The following is a 19704-nucleotide window of genomic DNA, read 5'->3' as shown; positions in this document are numbered from 1 at the left end:
ATTCGGTCATTCACGATTCCATTCTAGCCATGAGCGACTCATTTTTGCCGCTCTCGAAAGTGAGTTTGAACTGGAAAGGCTTCGCGGATTAGGGTTAGTGCGGTTGCTTGGGCAACGGCTTACCACGTGGGAAGAAATTTTGATATCGATACCGTATTTTTCGTGTGTTACGTAACTATTGACGAAAATGGCAAATGTAATACGGAGTTATTCTAATTATTGGCAAATAAATGTAGTAAAAATAAAATAAGAAAATGATATGAATTTAATAGTATCAAAAGAAGGCTTGTTTTTCGTAGGCTCGAGTTGGAGAGAAGTTTTTATATCCCGTTATTCTAAATTGTTCATTATATTTTTTATGTTCAAATATACCCTAGCAATTGGACAATTGTTGATTTTAATTTGCAGATGAGTCGATAAATGATCCATTTTATCGTAACTACATATATATGCCTTCCGATGTGCTACGGTGCTCAAAAATCTATTTTTTCATATTTTCTCCGTGCCATGATACTGCATATAGATATTCTTTCGGGGGTACTAATTGAGTAGCAAACCTTTTAAACATTTTGTAGGATTTTAATAAATTTTCGAATTTATATCCATGAGTTTTTGCAATAACTGTCATTATGGCATGGGCACTGTTTATACCAGAATGCCAACAATAAGTAAAGGAGATTTATATTGTAAAGATCTACGTCGTTATCACGATTTATAACCTAACAGACGTCTTACCCGAACATGCTTATTTAGCTCAATAAAATATGAAGAATGCCCTAGGAAAGAGGAAGAGTTAAACACACATACGTCCAGCCCTGAACCCAAAACGAATGCTTATGGCATAAATTTTCATTCTCACTCACTAGACATGATTAAAAAAACAATCTCTACTTATTTTCTACGTGTTATTTTTATACCAGATATTGTTTTCACTAGTTTCCATGGTTATGTAATAATGTTGATTTCAGAAAAATGGGTGGGATTTTTTCTGTCAAAAACATTATTCGTTTAACATCTGGGTGATGTTTCCTGTAAGCTCGTAGCAAAAGTGCAGTAAAATTTAAAGAATGCTCAATCTCACTCACCAATTGTTGACCAAGCACAATCACTACTTGATATTATTTTCACTGGTTGTCAAGGATATATAATTATACTGATTACAGATATAAAGCTGAGATTTTTCGACCATAAATATGAATTTCAGGAGAAATGGGAGCGTGAAAGACAATATGATGGATTGAAATAATTGGGAACCTCATTCCGTCAGTGATCCGAAAAAAAAATATCAGCTTCTTATTTTACGAGAAAACGATTTTAAAAAGGAAAAATTGAAACCACTGTATCCAAATGCATGGCATGTAAAGGCAGGAGGAGTTTTAACGTAGCATGATGACTAGTTACAACAGAATTAATAGCAGAAACTTTTTTTCCCTCGAAACAATGTTCCGTCTTCCTTTTCCCACTCACCCTTTAACAATCCACCAATAATGTGGAGTTAGATTTGATGAAAGCAACAAATTACGTGGAAAGCTTCTTTCTTTATATAAATATTCTTCTTCTTTCATTACACACTTCCTTAAATCTTATCAACTGGTATCCACCCAACTCAATTTACCAACTCATCAACAACTAAAACTCAATAACACTGCAACCGTGGTCAATATTACAAATGTTAGGTTTGCCAATATCAGCAAGACCAAGGGTGGATCCAGGATTTTTTTATGGCACAAGGGTCTGGCAAGCAAACGCCCTCACCATATTTGAGATTAAAAATAACATACAACAATTATTGTACGTAATATTTATGAAAGTTATTAATATGAAATTTTATGATTGAGGCTCCGCAATTCACAAAACAAAACGAACGCAATGATAATCGTATTAAAAACCTTGTCTATTTTTTAAGCGTCTGGGGGGGGGGGCACGTGCCCCCGTACCCTACCCCTAAATCCGCCTATGAACAAGGGTATCCCACCGGGGAACGACCCATTCGAATAATGATTCCGAAGAATCGGTCATCCCAGTTCCATTCATGAATATTGAACGGTTCATCCTCGACCAGCTCATCGCTTACGGCTCGTCTGCCATGCGAAGTGAGGAGGGGGATATGGAGGGGCGACCCCCTCTCGTCTTCCCCCGGTCTCCTCCGCGCTCTCCGGCAGCCAGTCCGTGGTAGGATCCCGAGGTGAGCGGAAGGCAGACTTGCCGGCGGGAGAGGAGAGAGATAGAGGCTGGCAGACGAGTCGACGACGGTCGGCTTACTACCCGGAGGGGGGGTTGGACGACATAAGGGCAGTAACAGTGTGCCCACCTGGTGGGAAGGGGAGGTCACCGACGGACTGCGTGCTTCTCTCGACCCTCCCGCTCCGAGTGTTGTTGTCCTAATGGCGCCGAGCTCGACAACGCTTTGACCTCGAGTGACCGTGTTGTTGCGGTGTTCTGTGCTAACGACTCGTGTTTGCCACGAGGCTGGACGAGATCACCCTGACAAACGAGAGACAAATCTACCGGCCCCAAGATGATGCGGGACCCCTCCCACCTGCAACGCTGAGTGAGTTCCTTTACCCTCAACGTACACGCTGCCGCTGTCCACGAACCAGATAGAAATCTCGCGTGTAAGCGGCGAGGAATGGAACAAGTGCGGTGCTACTACGCAAGGACGTGATGCGCGCCTGGAATTCTAGGCGTCCGACCCCGTGCCGTATCCCTAGATAAAGAGTCCGACTTAGGCGAGAGTGCTGTGCAGGTGCATGAATACGGTGTGCGTGCAGTGAAAGTTTTTAGCGCGATATGCCGCACGAGATGTTGGCGTAAAAAGAGAACATCATCGGGCGAGCGTCGGAATGCGAAGGAAATCTCCCTTGTGAGAGAGACAGACTCCCGTGGGTGCAGCCGCAGATCGTAAAACAACGCAACCTGTACGAGGAGGAGGACAAGGCAAGGTTTCGGAATCCAGTGAAAGTTCGGAATTCAATCGGTCTTTGAAAAAAAAGGTCACCATATTTGAAAAGGGGACCGCCTTGAGGGACCTCCGTGATCAAGACCGGTGATAAGTGTTATCGTGTGGGGATTTTTCATGTCAGGATCCTACATTGAATAGCAAACTAAGAAAATATTAGAGGACCTAAGGTATAACTCTCTAGAACTCAGTTTTCGGTCTGAAACGCGTTTTAATTCGGGATTCTATTGCTATGACACAACATTTTATTACTTTTATTGACCTGTGGCTGTAAGAAAACGCGTGGACCAGGTCCCACGTATGGTGACACAGCAAACGAACGAAAATAGGGGACCTAGGATATAACCTTGGGGTACCCTATCGGTATTCGGACGAAACCGCGTTTTGTAGGACATCGCGTGCGTACTCGTATCGTTGAAACGTATGAAAGAGACTTGCAAAAGACCTCGATAGATCCAAAGCCCTGCAAGAACACTCGATAGATCCAACCCACGCAATAACGAGGCTAAAGGTACACCACAACATTTTGGGGTTCACACACAAACATTTTTTCTCCCGCGACCGAAAAACGAAAAGCACGACACGTGAGATCGGAAGAAAAAAAAAGAGGAAGACCCCTTTTTCGATTCGGCTTTTCGGAAGACAGTGATCGTGACGCTTGATAATCCGTGATAAGTGACCCGTGTGGAAGGGGATAGACGTTTTGGACCGGAATCTCTTTCTTCCCATCTTCATTTTTTATTCTTCTCGGGATCCTTTGCCGAGTTGGTGTGGGGGCGCCGTTGCAGTGACTCGTGTGTGTTGGGGAGAGAAAAAGCGCCCGGAGACGGGGGACCTCAAACAGGTGAGAAAGATTGGAGGCGTGGTTACGTGCGGCGGCGGCTATCTTCTGTCTGTGTGTGGCTTCACCATGTGTGCTTGAGTGTGTATTTTCCTCCGTATGTGGAGGGAAGGTTTTTCGAAAAGGGAAGGGGAACGGGATGACCATGGAATGTCTAGAGCGGAGTCTGCGAAGCTGTAGTTTTTCGGCCGCCGCATCTCTCCCATTCGGCGGAGCCCGATTGTCGGCCGGGACTGGCCCGCCGCCGCCGACGTCGTCGCCGGGTCAGGCGCCACATCACAAAAAAAATATATATAACATAATACTACAACGCGGCCGAGAGGGACGCTCTCGCTTTTCAGGCGCTCTTGCTCGCTCGCTCGCCCTGGGGACATCGGCTGCTGCTGTCGGGAATGCGGGGGGAAGTTTTTAGATATTCGTCGGGTGGTGGTAACTCGCACAGTTCCGCGCCGTCTCAATCCTCGGAAGACTATCTCGCCAGTTGATGCTCCGGATTTCCGACCGATCTTTCTTTGCGTGACAATCCGTAGTTGAAATAAGTAGGTATTTGGGCGATCGGTGGGACAGTGCTTCTAATCGTTTTCTTAATCTAAAAATGTTTGTTAGAGTTTTTTTTTATGCTCCGGATTTTTTACCGATCTCTCCTTGCGTGAAAATTTATCGTGGGCACTGGACCGATTGGTGGGGCAGTGCGTGAAATTATTATCCAAACCCAAAAATGTTAATGCCGCAAGGAATGACTGTAGGACCACAAAATATTAAATATAATTATTTATAATATGTGTTTGAAGTGGCGGAATTTTTACTGCACCGTGCTTTCATTGTTATAATGTTTCGCACAGAAAATCAGTTTGTGTTATTGTATGTTTTATTTTCTGTTACGCGATCTTTTTTCCGCAATGTACGTTAAAATATTGAAGTCTGGGAGGATTTTTGTTTTCTTAGTAACTGACCGAGAGCTTTTAACGGTTATATCCGGACACAAAATGAATTCTGTCTCTCAATATCTGGGAATTAATTTTAATTTCTTACAACCATGCGTATTTTAACGAGTACCTACCTACCTATTTTTTAAGTTTTCATCATCGTCGTAGGGTGGTAATAACTCGACACACGCGAAGTTCCCTGGCCGTTTCAGTCCTCGAAAAACTATGTCGTCCTTAGATGTTATTTGCGTTGCGTTATTTTTTACTGATCTTTCTCAGCGCGATAATTTATTGCAGGAGTAAGTAAGTTCTTGTCCGATCAGTGGGAAAGTCCGTGGAGTCGTAATCAAAACCCAAACAGTTTCTTATGGGCCGCTGCGTATACCCGAGGCACTTCAAAACATTAAATTGTTCATTATTATTTGTAACAAATTGTCAACGAGCTTACTTGGATCGTGACGGAATTACATATTGCGACGGGCTTTCATTGCAATAATGTTATCTCTCCTTTAATGCACAGAAAATTAGGTGGTGTAATTGCTTTCTATTTTTCTTTGTGAGTCACACTATACACGTTCTTTTTTTCCTAAATACACTTTAAGTAATTGCAGTTTTGAGGATTTTTGGTTTCTCTGGGTACGGAGACATTTAAGTTTACACATCATAGTTAAATCGTGACACAAAACAACTTCATTTTAACAATATCTATTAATTTCTAATCAATCTGTAACGAATTGTTAAAATTTTCTTACAAAAATGCGTATTCTTAAAAAAACTTTTTAAGTTGAAAGTTATTCATCGCTGGTGGTAACTCGATTCATGCATAAGGCGGTCTTTTCCTGGGCTGTGTCAATCCCAAAGCGACCAGCCCGCTTGATCTTGCTCCGTTTATCTTACGATCTTTCCCTGCGTGAGAAGTACTTGTAGGAAGGAGGTACGTAGGAACTTGGCTGATCAGTGAAATCAATTCATGAACTCACGGTCAAAACCCAATAAATTTCTCTGGGGCCCCTAGAAATGACTGGGATAACCAAAAACATCGAATTGCCTTGATACCCATAAAATTAAGCGGTTCTATTTCGCACTGTAAAACAGTCTGTACATTAGATTTCTTCGCAAATCTACTTTAAACGACGGTAAGATTAAGAGAAGGATTTTTTCTTCCGTACATATTTTCATAGTTCAATTTACTTCACATTTGACACAAATTTACTTCAGTTACTCAATATCTCTGGTTTATCTTTAGTGTTGTTACAACAATGCTTATTTTACAAAATATAATCTAATGTGTTCGGTGTATGGTATTTATTGGAGGTATGGCATTCATTAAATTTCATTGCTTAGCAAAGGAGTCGGCTGAATAGTTATTGTTCTTTCTGATTGCACCCTTCTTTTACATAATCTTCTTCGAATAATGTTAAGTCAAGGATGATTTCCGACTTTTCTGTATCCAGAGGTCTATTCAAAGTATGCTCCAACTACTAAATTACTACTATTTTGCCATCTTCCAGTATTAAGTTTCCCAATCTTACGGCCATGCGTATTATTTTGATTTTTTTTTTTTTTTTGAGTTCTCGGCTAATCATCGGAGGTGGTAACTAGATACTAACTAAGGGGCGAGGGAATCTCTCTCCGGGCCGTCTCAATCGTCTACAAGGTAATAGTATCTCCCTCGCTTTTTGATACTTAGTCTTCGTACCAATTTTTCTCAGCGTGAGTATTCAATGTAGTAAAAAGAAGATTCTTGGTTTACCCTTGGGATTAATACGTGAACTCGCGTTGAAAATCCTTAGCTACCCAAAATACATCGATATTTTAACACCTAGATAATGAAGCGCATTTTCTCTGTAAAACACTTTATGCACGCGTTTTTACCTATATCGACTAAAAAAACATGGTCTTCTTGGAGATTAGTTAATTCTTTTGTTACCGATATATTTCCACATTTCAAACGTGACAAAAGTGGCTTCGTTTCCTCTATATCTTTGTATCGAACTAAATGTTGTGCCATGCTTTTATTTAATATTCATTGTTAAATGGTCAGTGTTAAGTATTCATCGGTGGTGGTAACTATGCTTCGTTTTGTACATATTCTACCATCCGTGAAAATTTGTTGTCGAAAGAATAAGACATCTAGGCCGCTCGGTGTGACAAAAGTTCTGAGACAGTCACCCTAAGATCTTGAGACAGAAATCAGTTTACGCATGGCTAAGGATGACATCTTTATCTTTATAATCAAATTATTCTATTGTTAATATTCCCATGTCGATAATTCTAAAAAGGCGATTTCATCTTTAAAGCACTCGCCAAGTGACTCAGCCCGTTAGTTGGTTAAGATTAGTTAGGGTAGAGCTCACCCTGACTAAGCCGCAGGAGTTTAAATTTCATACATTCAGGGTAGGAAGGGTAGTCCCTTTCCCGTGCATTATAATGATTGTTGTTTTGGGGTCTTCAAAGACTTCAACGTGGGTTTAAACTCGGAACGCGTTGTTCAGTAACCCAAAGCTCTAAATTCGGGACCATTCTTCCCCAGCTAGAGTTTAATTCTTGCTGGGAAGACTTACTTAGTTTTCGAGATTCCTAGAACTTTTCACAATGTAATTGTGGCACAAGAAATCTGTTTCGTATTCTTAAGTTTATCCTTTTGCATCATCTGGAACTTTTTTTTTGCACCATCCGCAAAAATCCGTGGGAGGCCCTGCTTCCTCATCCCCCTAGTTTTATAGATACACTTTTCTAACCGTTGGTCGTGAATTATATGCACATGGCTGCGAAAGGCCGAGGTGTTGATAGCAGCAATCTGCGAAAACATGAAAAGATAATAATTCCCCCACCCCCTTTCCAGGTCATACCATTTCCATCGAATACCCCGCCTCATTCTCTCTGTAGATGATAAAATGTTCACCTAGTTTTAAAGATATGCACTCTTTTAACACGATATTAGTGAAGTACAGACGCGTCAGCAAACAGCCAACAGGGTTATTACGTTTTATGAAAAAACTTAAAATATATTCCTGTTATTTGGACCATCGGATATTGGAGACAGACGCTTATTTGGCAGAAATATCCAAAACACTGATGTAATGCCTCGATTAATTATTCTGCTGTGTATAGGGGCAAATGGCCGTTTAAGCGGAAGTACAGGCGGTATTTGTCCAATGCGTACGCGAATATACGCATTCTTTTAAAACACCCGAAAACCGATTCTTCACTATTTCCCTCTACATTGAACCAATTATGAGCACTTACCCTTTTTATCGTCCCTTAACCGCTGATTAAGTTATTAAGGAAGCGTGGCAGCTGATAGAAATGAGTATGATTTTTAATCTTCTCTCATAATTTTAGAAAAATGTTTATAATTTTTGTATTTATTCATTTTTATAATTTAACCAATAGATAACAGCTCAAAATTGCATTTTTGTCTCAAATAGTTTATTTGTTACGTTTAGAGACGTTTTTTTTTTATGTCTGGTTAGCGCTAACTATATGATGATACAACCTTCCACTTTACCTTGCGGTAGCTAAAAGTTGAACCAGAACCTTCAGCCAACCCTAGTTAAAGTGGGAGGCTGTATAATATTATGGTTGGCGTTAACCGGGCATTATAATTCCGGCGTTTAAACTCCCATATATGCTTATCTGCGGTAATCTTGGGATAAATAGGGGAACTGCTTAATCGGGGCGTGGTTTATCGATGTCGATGAGTCCAAATTAACTGGATTGCCCAATTGATGTTACTTTTCCCGCCATTTTAGGAACTGGTTCCATTTGGTCCTTCTAAACCCTCGAGCTATCGTATTTCGACCGACTATGCTATAGTATGCTGCCTATTGATACCCGTTTTTTTCGCTTGTCCCTTCCTCCGCTGAAATTTATTGCCAAAAGAACTGCCGTGGCTGAAAATGTCTTCTGTATCTGCATAAAACTCAGCGAGCAATACCAAGGGTGTTTTGGAGGGGATGATTTTTCACCGAAACGCTGTGTTCTGTTGTCTACGCACTGAAGGGAGATAATACGGCACAATAAGCATCAAATAATGTTTTGCTAAAATGACGTGCATATTCTAAAAAATGCAAATTTCTTGTGTACACGGACAAGTATGAACCTGTGTGCATATACAAGGATTAAAAAAAATAAAATTTACAGAAATCAGTAAAATGTTTTCGAAAAAAATATCATGCGGGTAGATTATCACGAGAAATTTATAAATTTTTATGTAATTATTATGTGGGAGAAGGAAGTTCTTGTGGTAAACAGCTTTAATATCGCTATATTTACTGTTTAACAATATTAAATCGCTGGGAGTTTTTATATACAACGCTCCTCCATGTTGAATATCTAAACACTTAATTATAGTGAATCTTCTTATGTGGTACTATGTACACGATTATAATACAGCTAAATTGTTTAAGTTCCGAAGTGAAACAGCGCGCGAAAAAAAGGGGCTGTGAGCGTACGTCATGTCTTGTTAGCCAAACTCCAAGGCGATTTATTCCTGCAAGCAATTTGAGACCATGTCCGATTCATCCGCTTGCTTATGGGCATTTCAACTCGTCTTCGTGTATTTTATCGTACCAAGGTCTTACGAATGCAGTAATGTGGTCTACGAGAGATAAAATTACGTGTAGTTGCCATTACCAATAAATCGACGTTGCACATCATGACATGCCGCAATAGTGTGTGGTAAGGTGGCATGAAGACACCCATCCTTAATGGTATATCAGGACTTCTGTGAGATAACTTGAGCTGCTAACTTCATGCTCACCTAATATTTAAATGAATGACTTTCTCGCCAAGCTCAATTTAAAAAAAAATAATATTTTGAGACGTGACTTCGTGAAATTGCTTCATGTTAAATAAAAAAAACTTTGTTAATTTCACTTATTATTTTCATAACAATCAGTTACGACGATGAAAGAATTCCTCTGGTGAAAATACCGGAACCCTCCATGTATCCTGTATTTGAACCTGACAATGTCGCACAGTGACGGAACTGGTTGCCACGAAAATCAAATATGAAATTACAAAGTTTTTTATTTAACGTGCTAAATTCATTTTTGGTTCGTACGAAGAGAGTATTGATATACCTCGGAGCGTAATAAAGCCAGACACATCTCAATATTTCGCCATTCCTTACTTTCCCTCGCTGCGCAGATCGCATATGTCTTGTATGATGTTGGGCACGATATAGTGGAAGTTCTTAATATTATTAAAATAAGACATTGCAATATTTCCACTGAGTTTTATTATTACACAACGAGTTTCGTCGTTACACACTTGATAATGTCGTTTGTAACGAGGAAACGCGTTGTGTAATAATATAACTCAGTGGAAATATTGCAATGTCTTAGTTTAATAACAGATCTCATATCTTCACTAACTTAAAAATCAGATATCAAGTTTGGCCGTTTTCATAATTTCAATCAAACTCTCGTAAATAAGTACCTACTGTAACTATTTTGGATCAATTTGCAATATGGAGATTTAAAAAATGTTTATTTCTGATATTACTAATTAAATATGTTCCTCACTGTAACGGTTTAAGCATGTTTAAGCGTTCCTTGTGGTTACTATTCAATACAGTCTCCAGGAAGGATTCAAATTTCATAAAATCTTCGCATATTGAACGTGTTCTTAGAGATAGTAATTCGATTGAGATAGATTCGTATCGAATCGATACGTCCACTGCTCAACCATCGCCTACCGAATCAAATCCGCTCATCTAGTGGCCCTTTTAGTGCTAGATGAGCGGATTTGATCGGTGGGCGATTGTCGAGCGTTTTTGCAGTGGAGGTATGGGAATTTTATGCAACATAACAATTATGAATTTGGGATCTTACGTTGTTTCCATGGAAACGTTTAGTAAACAGTATGGTAAATATATTGAACATAACACCAGTTTTCTGTAATGCGCACAAGTTGCATATCAGGAATTTCAGTTCCATACGTGTTCCAAATCCCAAATTTACCAATTTCTGATCGGAATTCAATTGAGAATTGTCTGATAGACGAATCAGTCGTCCAAATCTCTACGCTCGTATTTACTGCCTTTCTTTAATTAAGTGACTGTTGGTGTCTTTCCCCATCCCATATACAAACCCTACTCTCTTCATCCACCTTGTGCGTTTCTCTAGCCTCCTACCGCTGTCATGGATGTCACTATATCCCTTCGTTATCTTAAAGACGCGGTCCTTCCCTCTGTCTCCTCTTTTATCTATCCCAACCATCTCTTTATCTTAAGCCGCCGTGTTCAGCTTCTCATCATTTCGTTTCCCTCACCTTATCCATGTAGGTTAGCATTTTAAATGGCGACCGACAGCTAAGTTCATTTCTGACATTCAGGAAGGGCGTGAAGGGACACCAGGCATAGTATCGGCGTTATCCTGTTCTTACGAACTCTGGGTATTTATAAGAGAGCTCAAGGGGGCGGCGCAATATTAGATGCATAGGCGAGAATTGAAACCCCAACAACTTTAGAGGGTTTAATAGGGATAAAAACAGTCGTGACCCGATATTAGTTCAGGAAAATATCGGTTTTGAAGAAAGATTTGATGATTTCCCGGCGAATACAGCATGAAGAGTTTTCGGGATCGCCATCGGGTCAGGAACTCAATTACTGCCGACGTTTCGACGGCCGACTCAGACATCGAAAAGTTGGCAGAAATGCAGTTCCTGACCCGATGGCGATCCTAGGAATTCTTCACACGATATTGGTTTTATTGCAGACGAGATGTATGTAGTTCTATACCTACTTATTAACCAAGAGACGACCTATCGCCGTTGGCATCGCAGCAATTTGCTAATTTTGGACGCTGTCGATCAGGAAAGTCATGTTTGGGATAATGTGCGGAAAACGGACGTTCTTATCTTCCGAGATAAGTAAAATATCCGGATCACTGATGAGGTCAACCAATTCAGGCGTGATATAGTGGTAGTTCGGCACATTGAAATGAGGGTAGTTGCACTTTCCCACAAGTATTTAATGCGTAAGACGCGTTTCGGCTCACTGAGCCATCATCTGGTGCTAGCGATGCGTCAAATACTTGTGGTAAATTGCTACCACCTTTTATTTCAACGAGTACCTACGGATGAGCCGTCATAGCCAAGCCAATCGCAAAAATGCGGACCGAAGGTATGGTAAGGCTGCCAATCCATGGTCTAGACAGCGTAGTAGGAAAGGTTGTGTTATATGTTCAAGAATATTGTTCCTGTGCCTAACCTTATGTGCTAATGGTTCTTTGAATGGGATATGTGAATGTTGTTGCGTCCTCGGAGAAAATATATTGCATGAGAAATTTTTAAGAACTACTCCGCAAATAAAATATTTAAGAGTAAGTGCTCCCCGTTTCTTGGTTGATGTCGTTGCTAGGAGGAAAGGTTTTTGTATGTGTTGAAGAAATTTGCGGCCCGAACTAAGGTTGCCAACCCCTGGTCTAGACAGCGCACGAGGAAAGTTTGTGGTATGTGTACACGGGGCACGGCCAACCCTCGATTTAAGAGGGAGTCGGCTAGTTTACCCTGTCGAAGAAGGGTGGGTTTTGCCGAAGAGTACCTACTTGTGAACGTCATGTCGGTCTCATTTGGCGGCACACGACAGCGGCTGAAATTCGACTCTCTGTTGGGAAGTGTATGTTTTGTGAGACGTATTGGAGGAGGGGGGTTGGCGGTTGAGCAAAAGGTCTCCTCTTGACCGAGAAACAAGAAAAAGGAGTGTGCCGGGTGGATGGGGGAGGGGGAGGAGGAGTTTTCGGGATGCCATGAGGGCCGTCCCACGGACGAGTTGTCATGGGAACATTGTTTACGTTTCGTAACTCGCACCGGACCCAAAACCACTCAAGACGCCGTCGGAATGTGATTAGTGCGTGTAAGCGGTGATTAAGGGTATCCTTTTTCTTTACCGCCTCCTCGTGAATTTTTTTCTCTCTTTTTTTTTTCTAGGGGTGATTAGGCTACCTTAGTTGTCGGCGGGAGCCTATTCATTTTTTTTAACTGAGAACCCTCGAAACCAAAATGAAGAAAAAAAACTGAGTTTAACGTCACCTCAAGTAACGAGCTTAATTAATTTAGGTCCTACATTTTTTTTCGAATTTTAGTTCAGTGCTAAAAAATAGTATAGATACTATGCTAGGATCACGTTGAGACCGGTGTCAGCGGGATAAATGGAAATTGGGTTATTGGTTCAAATTACGTTTGATAGTTTTATTTTATTCGAATTAATGTATAGTTTTATATCCAATCCGGATATATTCTGTTCCTTATATTAGCTCCTTGGGAGGTAGACTTTTCATTCATTAATTTTAAATCTCATCCTACCATGCTACATCATAAGTGGTGATTAGGCTACCTTAGTTGTCGACGCGAGCCTAATCATTTTTTTTAAAGGTGGACCCTCTAAACCTACACGAAAAAATTAGTATAACATCATCTAAGGTAACGAGCTTAATTAATTTAGGTCTTCTAAAATAATTTTTTTCAAATTTTAGTCAAATGCTGAAATATAGCATGGATATTATGGTAGAATCACTTTGGTACAGATGTCAGCGGGAAACAGAAACTAAGATAAATATTTGCATTTTTTCACGGTAGTAAAAATATTACGGCCTAAATTTTAATGTTACTTCATCATCTTCAAGTTACATATAGTGTACCTTATAGCATAATTTGTGGGGGATAATCAAAGGGATAGATCCCCCCAAGGCCTCAGAGAAATAAAAATATATATTTAAAACTGTTGTCTAGTTTCGACGTATAATAACTGTATCTGCGCTTAAAGTTAAAGATCATTTATTCATATCATGACGGAGAGACGAGTCATTTAATACCGATCGGTGACCAAGGAGTCCCCCGAACCCCCGTTGCCTGGGGGAGTCGCCATCCAGACCCCCCAGAGCTTATTCCTAGTTACGCCACGGGTGTATTGCATTCATACAAGATGTGTACTTTGAAGATGATGTAGTAACATTGACACCTAAGTCGTAATAAATTTTATAATCGTGGAATATTGTATGTATTTATTTCAGTATGGAAAAATTCCACTCCATTTCGCTTGAATCTTCGAGTTTTATTCTAATTGAGTTGCTGCACTCTAACTTTAATTATGATGAAACACTGAATTTAAAAATATAAGTTGGCAAGTGTGGTAGATTCGATGTTTTTCGAATTATATATAAATTTTGCTGCTGAGAAAAGTAATTGGAGCATGAAAACGATAGTTTTTAGTCTATGGCGGCGGGAAAAAAGGAACTATGGTTGAGTTCTTCTGATCTGGAGTTGATATTGTATAAACAATCAAGTCTAATGAAACTTATTTGTTAATTAATAATTGAATGTATTGCAATTATGTCACAGGTCTGTAACATTTTTACATATTAGATATACATTGACGTAAAGTAAGGCCAAATAAACGTACTTAGTTTTTTTTGAAGGCTCCATCGTTCCAATTTTACGGCTTGCGATGCGTTTTTACTGATTAGATTGTATTCGTTTTATTGGCGTTGGAGCTAAGAGAAAAATCTTTGGTTGAACGTAGCCTTTCGTAATTTGTGAAGGGTTAGCTTTAAATTGGTTTTTAAAAATTTGAGGAAAAAACAAAGTCGTATATAAACCATATTCTGACGCAAGGAGCAATTATTTTAATTCAAACCGAATTATCTCCTGAGTGCACCGCTGTTATTGATACGAAATTTTCTTTCCATGCAATTTTGGCATATTTTCCGTATTTTATTGCATTTGATCAGCATGAATCTAACGTGGTATTATATACTAATCTATAGTTTCAGGTGTAACTTGGTGAAATTGCTTAATATTAAATAAAATTACTTTGTCGATTTCACATTACCGGTTTCGTCACGGTACGATATCACCTGGACCTGGAAATTTCTTTTATAAATTGTGGTATTATATAATTTACCTCGTGTTAATGCACAAAATCGGTGGCCGCTAATGCAAGCCTAAAAAGTTCAGCTGACGGTCGTATGTTTGATTGCTTTATGTCATCGGTCTATTATTTTCCTTATCCCTTTCGTCATCAGTGTAATCTTTGTGCAATTACTACTAATGTTTCCTGTGAATTACCGTAAAATTATCCTTACAGTCGTTGAAATGACATGAGGAATCGACGCGGCTGTAATTGCAGCCAAATATGTTTTTATCGTTTTAATGAGCTCGCGTGAGAAAAGCGCCCGGAACGTGGATAATATCCCGTTTGACGTTACCCGCGATAAAAAAGTGTTTGTGTCATCACCATGCGGAAGTAACCGTGGCGGCGTGAACGCAGTGCAGCGTACGAAGATCAGTTCCATACTCGTATCCACGAATATTATAAAAGAGGATCCTCAAGACGGCTTCTAAATTTGTTGTCACCTACCGCGCATTTGAATGGGTTTACAAAAGTCGCCACTCGTGTCGCTGACGGATAAATTGATCCGAGTTTCACGGCGAAATAAGTTATAATTATCAGTGGTGTTACTAGGAAAATGCCTTGCGGGGGGATAGGATGGCCTGGGGCGGCGAACCCTACCCCCCCTCAGGTAAAATCTAGTAAAATTTAATAATAATAATAATAATATAACTTTATTCCATTTACATTCAAATATTGCATTAGAAAACACTTAAATAATTATGGAATAGATAGGTACCCCTTATTGTATAGTTATGGGGCTACCATCTTACACTTTTTGGACAGGTCTGGTGCTAACACACATGAGAAGTAAATTTATTTCTTTGCATTCAGTTTATTTGTTATCTTACCGATTGCATTCGTTATTATAATATGATATTTCAAATATTTAGGCAAGGATAACTATCTTTCTTATATAAACGCATAATTACATACATAGAATATACAATACACCTTTTATTGTAAACTTTTTATGCCACCTTTCTTAGTAGAAACTCTACTTCCACATACCTCATAAGCCATTTTTTTTTTACAGCGGATGCAAATCCCCATATTTTTTCCGAGTTTGTCACATTACTTGGCAACATACTAAATAATTTAGGCCCTAAGTATTTGTATTACTGTCGATTTCAGTCGTCGGCCTAGGTATAAAGTTTCTCAAGAAAGAGAATTTAAGAAAAATGACATGCCTGGAAATACATTTTACATCATTTTGGCACTAAAAATTGAGCTTAAAGCAAATGAAATAATTAATGTCAAAACTAGACAATAGTTTTATATATATTTTTATTTCTCTGAGGCTTTGGGGGGGATCTATTCCCCTCATCCCCCCATAGTTACGCCACTGATAATTATGGTTGTAAATCGAAATTTATACACACAATGATGTGATCTATAAAATTTATAACTTTTCAATGCTATTCCTCACAATTACTAACATTTCACGGCAAAATATTGGAAAAAAGTGGATCGCTTAGCACTCATCACCGCGCCGCGGACATTATAGAAACCCGATTGCGGCCGAAGCGACAACAGAAATCAGCCTAGTATGGGATGGAATTGAGCCTCCTCCATACAGTCTTCTTGCTATATCGTTGTTTTGTTCCTTGGAGGAGATGCGCGAATCGATTGGATTGGCTACAGTTCTCTTGGCAAGCGTTCCTGGTTTAAGATTCTTGGGAAATGTTTACCTTTGCAATTTCGCGATCAATAATATTATGGGTTACCGGAGCCTGGAGTGTATCGCTTTACGGTACCTTAACATAGGATCCGAGGAAATAGGACGAGAGAAGACTGGAGAGTGTCGATATGAGTTTGCGTAAGAGATGGGAGTAGGTGAAGTAAACGGAGAGGAACGACGAAGTGCTGGACATGGTGGGCGAGGAAATAATGAAAGAAGCACAAGCAATTTTCCACGATTGTAAACTTTTACTCCCGAGCTAGGTTTCTTTGTTACTTCGTACATCATTTCCAAATTATAAAATAGTTCGAATAGAACTATTTTGTACCGTGAATATGATGTAGTTACATCGAAAACTAGGTCGGGAGTAAAAGTCGTGGAAAATAGTGAAAAATAGCATGTTTCTTTCAATAAGGAAAAATTTTTATTCGGCCACGCTTGGTTCTTCTGATTTTATGGGGAGAGGAAACTTGTAAATAAGAGAGGATGTGACTGAGGCCCTAATTTTTAAAATATTTCCTGTAAAGAGCCCCAAAAAATCCCCTTTTATCGAGTAACTCGACTTCTATATATGTATTAACTTAAAGCTGTGGGCCCGTATCCCTAATTAATCGAATATAGCTCTTACGAACGGCACTCATTGAACCTATCAGAACCTTGAAGATTCATTCCCATCAAACAAGATGTGCAAATAATGTGGTACCTATTCGACTTTCTTGCTGTGGAAGTTACCAATATTTCGCTCCGAGTTTGATGGCAATTCCGGTTAAGTTTACTGCGAATATTTAATAACGGTTCGTTTTGTAATAGCCTCGATTTTTTATCCTCTATCAAATGAAATTAGGCAACGGATAAAAATTAGAAACCTCGGGTAATTTTCTTTTTCCATCAGGTTCGGTAATAAATAACCGTTAGTGAAACACAATGCGTAGCGGAATGTTTATTTATTTTCATTTATAGGTTTTAAAGTTTTTCCCACCTGCATTATTATAGGGAAAACTTAATTCACAGAAAGTATATAAACATACACGTGGATTAACGTTTCCAGTCATTATATTGTTTCAATTACATCGGATTTAGTCATTAACATCGAAGATGTACAAAATGTTTCTTTCTTGAAACAGATCAAGTTCACTACAATATTATCTTTCTCACACATCCTATGTAATGGCGAATTTTTGGCAAAATCATGTTTTACATAGTTCAAATAAAGCAAAGACTTGGGTCTCAATTGAGCATTTGAAGCATAAAAATGTATGCTCTCAAACAAAACTGGCATTCATCAATATGTAAAATAATCACATTAAATCTTTAACATGTCTTCTATTTTCTGAACTTTAAAAATTTAAAATTTTCATCAAGCTTTTTATACGGTACATAATGCTCTTGAAATTTTAATATGTTCCGGATTCTGAGAATCTCGTGGAGCCGCGGGAAATACGGAAAGTCTGTATTCAGGACCGTGCACGGCGCCGTAATTGTTGCTGCAAGGTCTTGTGGCTACTAGTGGGAGAAATAATGATGCGATAAGCGTTTAATTATTGCGTTTCCGCGTGTCTTTATTGAGCTCTCACCATAGTAATCCACCCCAAGGTTTCTGAGACTGGTAGGTCGTGCCTTTTTGCATCTTCGAAGACCTTCAATACGCCAATAAATGCCTCTCACTAGTTTCTAGGATACGACGGATGGGTGAGAATAATGCTGATTGCATGAGTGGGAAATTACGAAATAGAATATATTTGAAAATGACGGAATGCTGCGGGGTATCTGAGTTTGATCCTAACAAACCCATATACTGAACAGCATACAAAACAATATACAGAACAACATTTGGGTTGAACAAGTAGATTAGAGAGAAAGATTCGTTCTATTGAATTTAAAGTTTCCGGACTCCATAATTTTTAAAATTACATCTACTTACCACCCCGCAAGCCACCTCATTAGGCGTGTGGTTAAGGGTGTTAGGACATCAGCCGTTCACATAGAATAAGCTCTTATAAAAAAATTTTTTTTTTAAACCAGCCTTTATATTTAGATTACAGGGGATGAGCAACGTTTATATATGACACAAAGCAAAAAAACTCAGGGACCCCGAAAAACCAAAAGTGACTATAGTGACTAAAAGTTTTGGGGGGCTATAGGTTGACTGGGGGGTGGTTAAAGGGGGGTTGGAGAGAAAAAGTTATATTTTCATGTATTGTCATCGGAAATGAAGAAGTGTGCAAAATTTCAGCGTTTTTGCTTCACAGGAAGTGAGTCAAATTTGAGTTACAAGATTTGTACCAGACAAACAAACAGACAGGTTGGTGAGTTGATATAAAGGCTGGAAAAAGGAAATGCTCTATAAGGTCTGGTTACACGGTACCATAACACGTACGAGTAAATTGTGCGAATGCATGAATGATTGTGGTGGATCGGAACGGAGCACGTAAGAATGCATCTGCCAAATTAGAACAGATTCTATTTTCTGTTCATGCTTTCGCACAAGTTGGTTGGTTACACGGTGCATTTTCGTGTCCATTCACGCGTTCATACATTTACACATTAACTCGAACGGGATAATGTATCGTGTAACCAGGCCTTATCGAAATTCTGCCTAGTATTTGTTTAAGTCCATAATCGTGTGTCCCAAACCTTTCCGTAAATTAATAATGACTTCTGTTGAACATAAACTTACAGAACTCCATCTTCTTCTTCTTCCTTCCAGGATTAGGCTACTAAGCCTGTTCCGGCTCCACATTACCATCTTTTCCTTGGTCTTCCTATACTTCTCTTGCCAAATGGTTGATATTCCATTGCTTGTTTTGGAATTCTTTCATTTGGCATTCGAAGTAAATGTTCCTTCCACCTATGTTTGTAGTCTTTAAGTTTGCCAGTGACTGCTTGGACACCCAGTTCATCTCTTATTTGAGTGTTTCTTATTTTATCCAATATTGTGCAGCCTTTTACTGATCTTAAAAATTTCATTTCAGACGATTCTATCTGCCTTAATTCCTTCTTTTTTGGTACCCAACATTCTGATCCGTAGAGTACAGTAGGGACTGCCATCACTTTGTAAAATTTTATTTGTGTTTCTTTTCTTGTTTTGTTCTTTAGAGTTCTTCTAATAGTGCCACATATTCTCTGAAAAGTGTTAACCTTATTTATAATATCTTTTTCCTCGTCATATGTTATATCGCATCCTAAGTACTGGAAGTGCGACACTTGCTCCAGGACTTGATCCTCAATAACAATTTTTGTTCGTATCGGGTTGCTTCCTAAAAATGCCATAGTCTTTGTTTTGGTTTTTGAAATACAGAACTCCATAATTTTTAAAATTAAGAATGACCCAGAGTTTCACAAAGGGAAATCGCCAATAATCCCGTGGTTTCTGTTTATTTTCCTATTTCCTCTCTCTAA

General features: G+C 39.2%; 1 protein-coding gene across 3 annotated transcripts in view; it reads left to right on the top strand.

The window, feature by feature from the left end:
• Positions 1-19704, top strand: part of LOC124160864 (extracellular sulfatase SULF-1 homolog) — a 197937-nt gene that overhangs the window by 104331 nt on the left and 73902 nt on the right. Inside the window, exon 1 of one of the 3 annotated variants that reach the window (XM_046536970.1) lies at positions 2182-3803. The exons of the other annotated variants lie outside the window; for them this stretch is intronic. The gene's annotated coding sequence lies outside the window, so the exon portion shown is untranslated. Of the gene's footprint in view, positions 1-2181; positions 3804-19704 lie in introns of those variants that run through there. 3 annotated transcript variants of the gene reach the window in all.

The sequence above is a fragment of the Ischnura elegans genome, chromosome 6, assembly GCF_921293095.1.
Source record: "Ischnura elegans chromosome 6, ioIscEleg1.1, whole genome shotgun sequence".
NCBI classification, from domain to species: Eukaryota; Metazoa; Arthropoda; class Insecta; order Odonata; family Coenagrionidae; genus Ischnura; species Ischnura elegans.
This window is presented reverse-complemented; position numbering and strand designations above follow the sequence as displayed.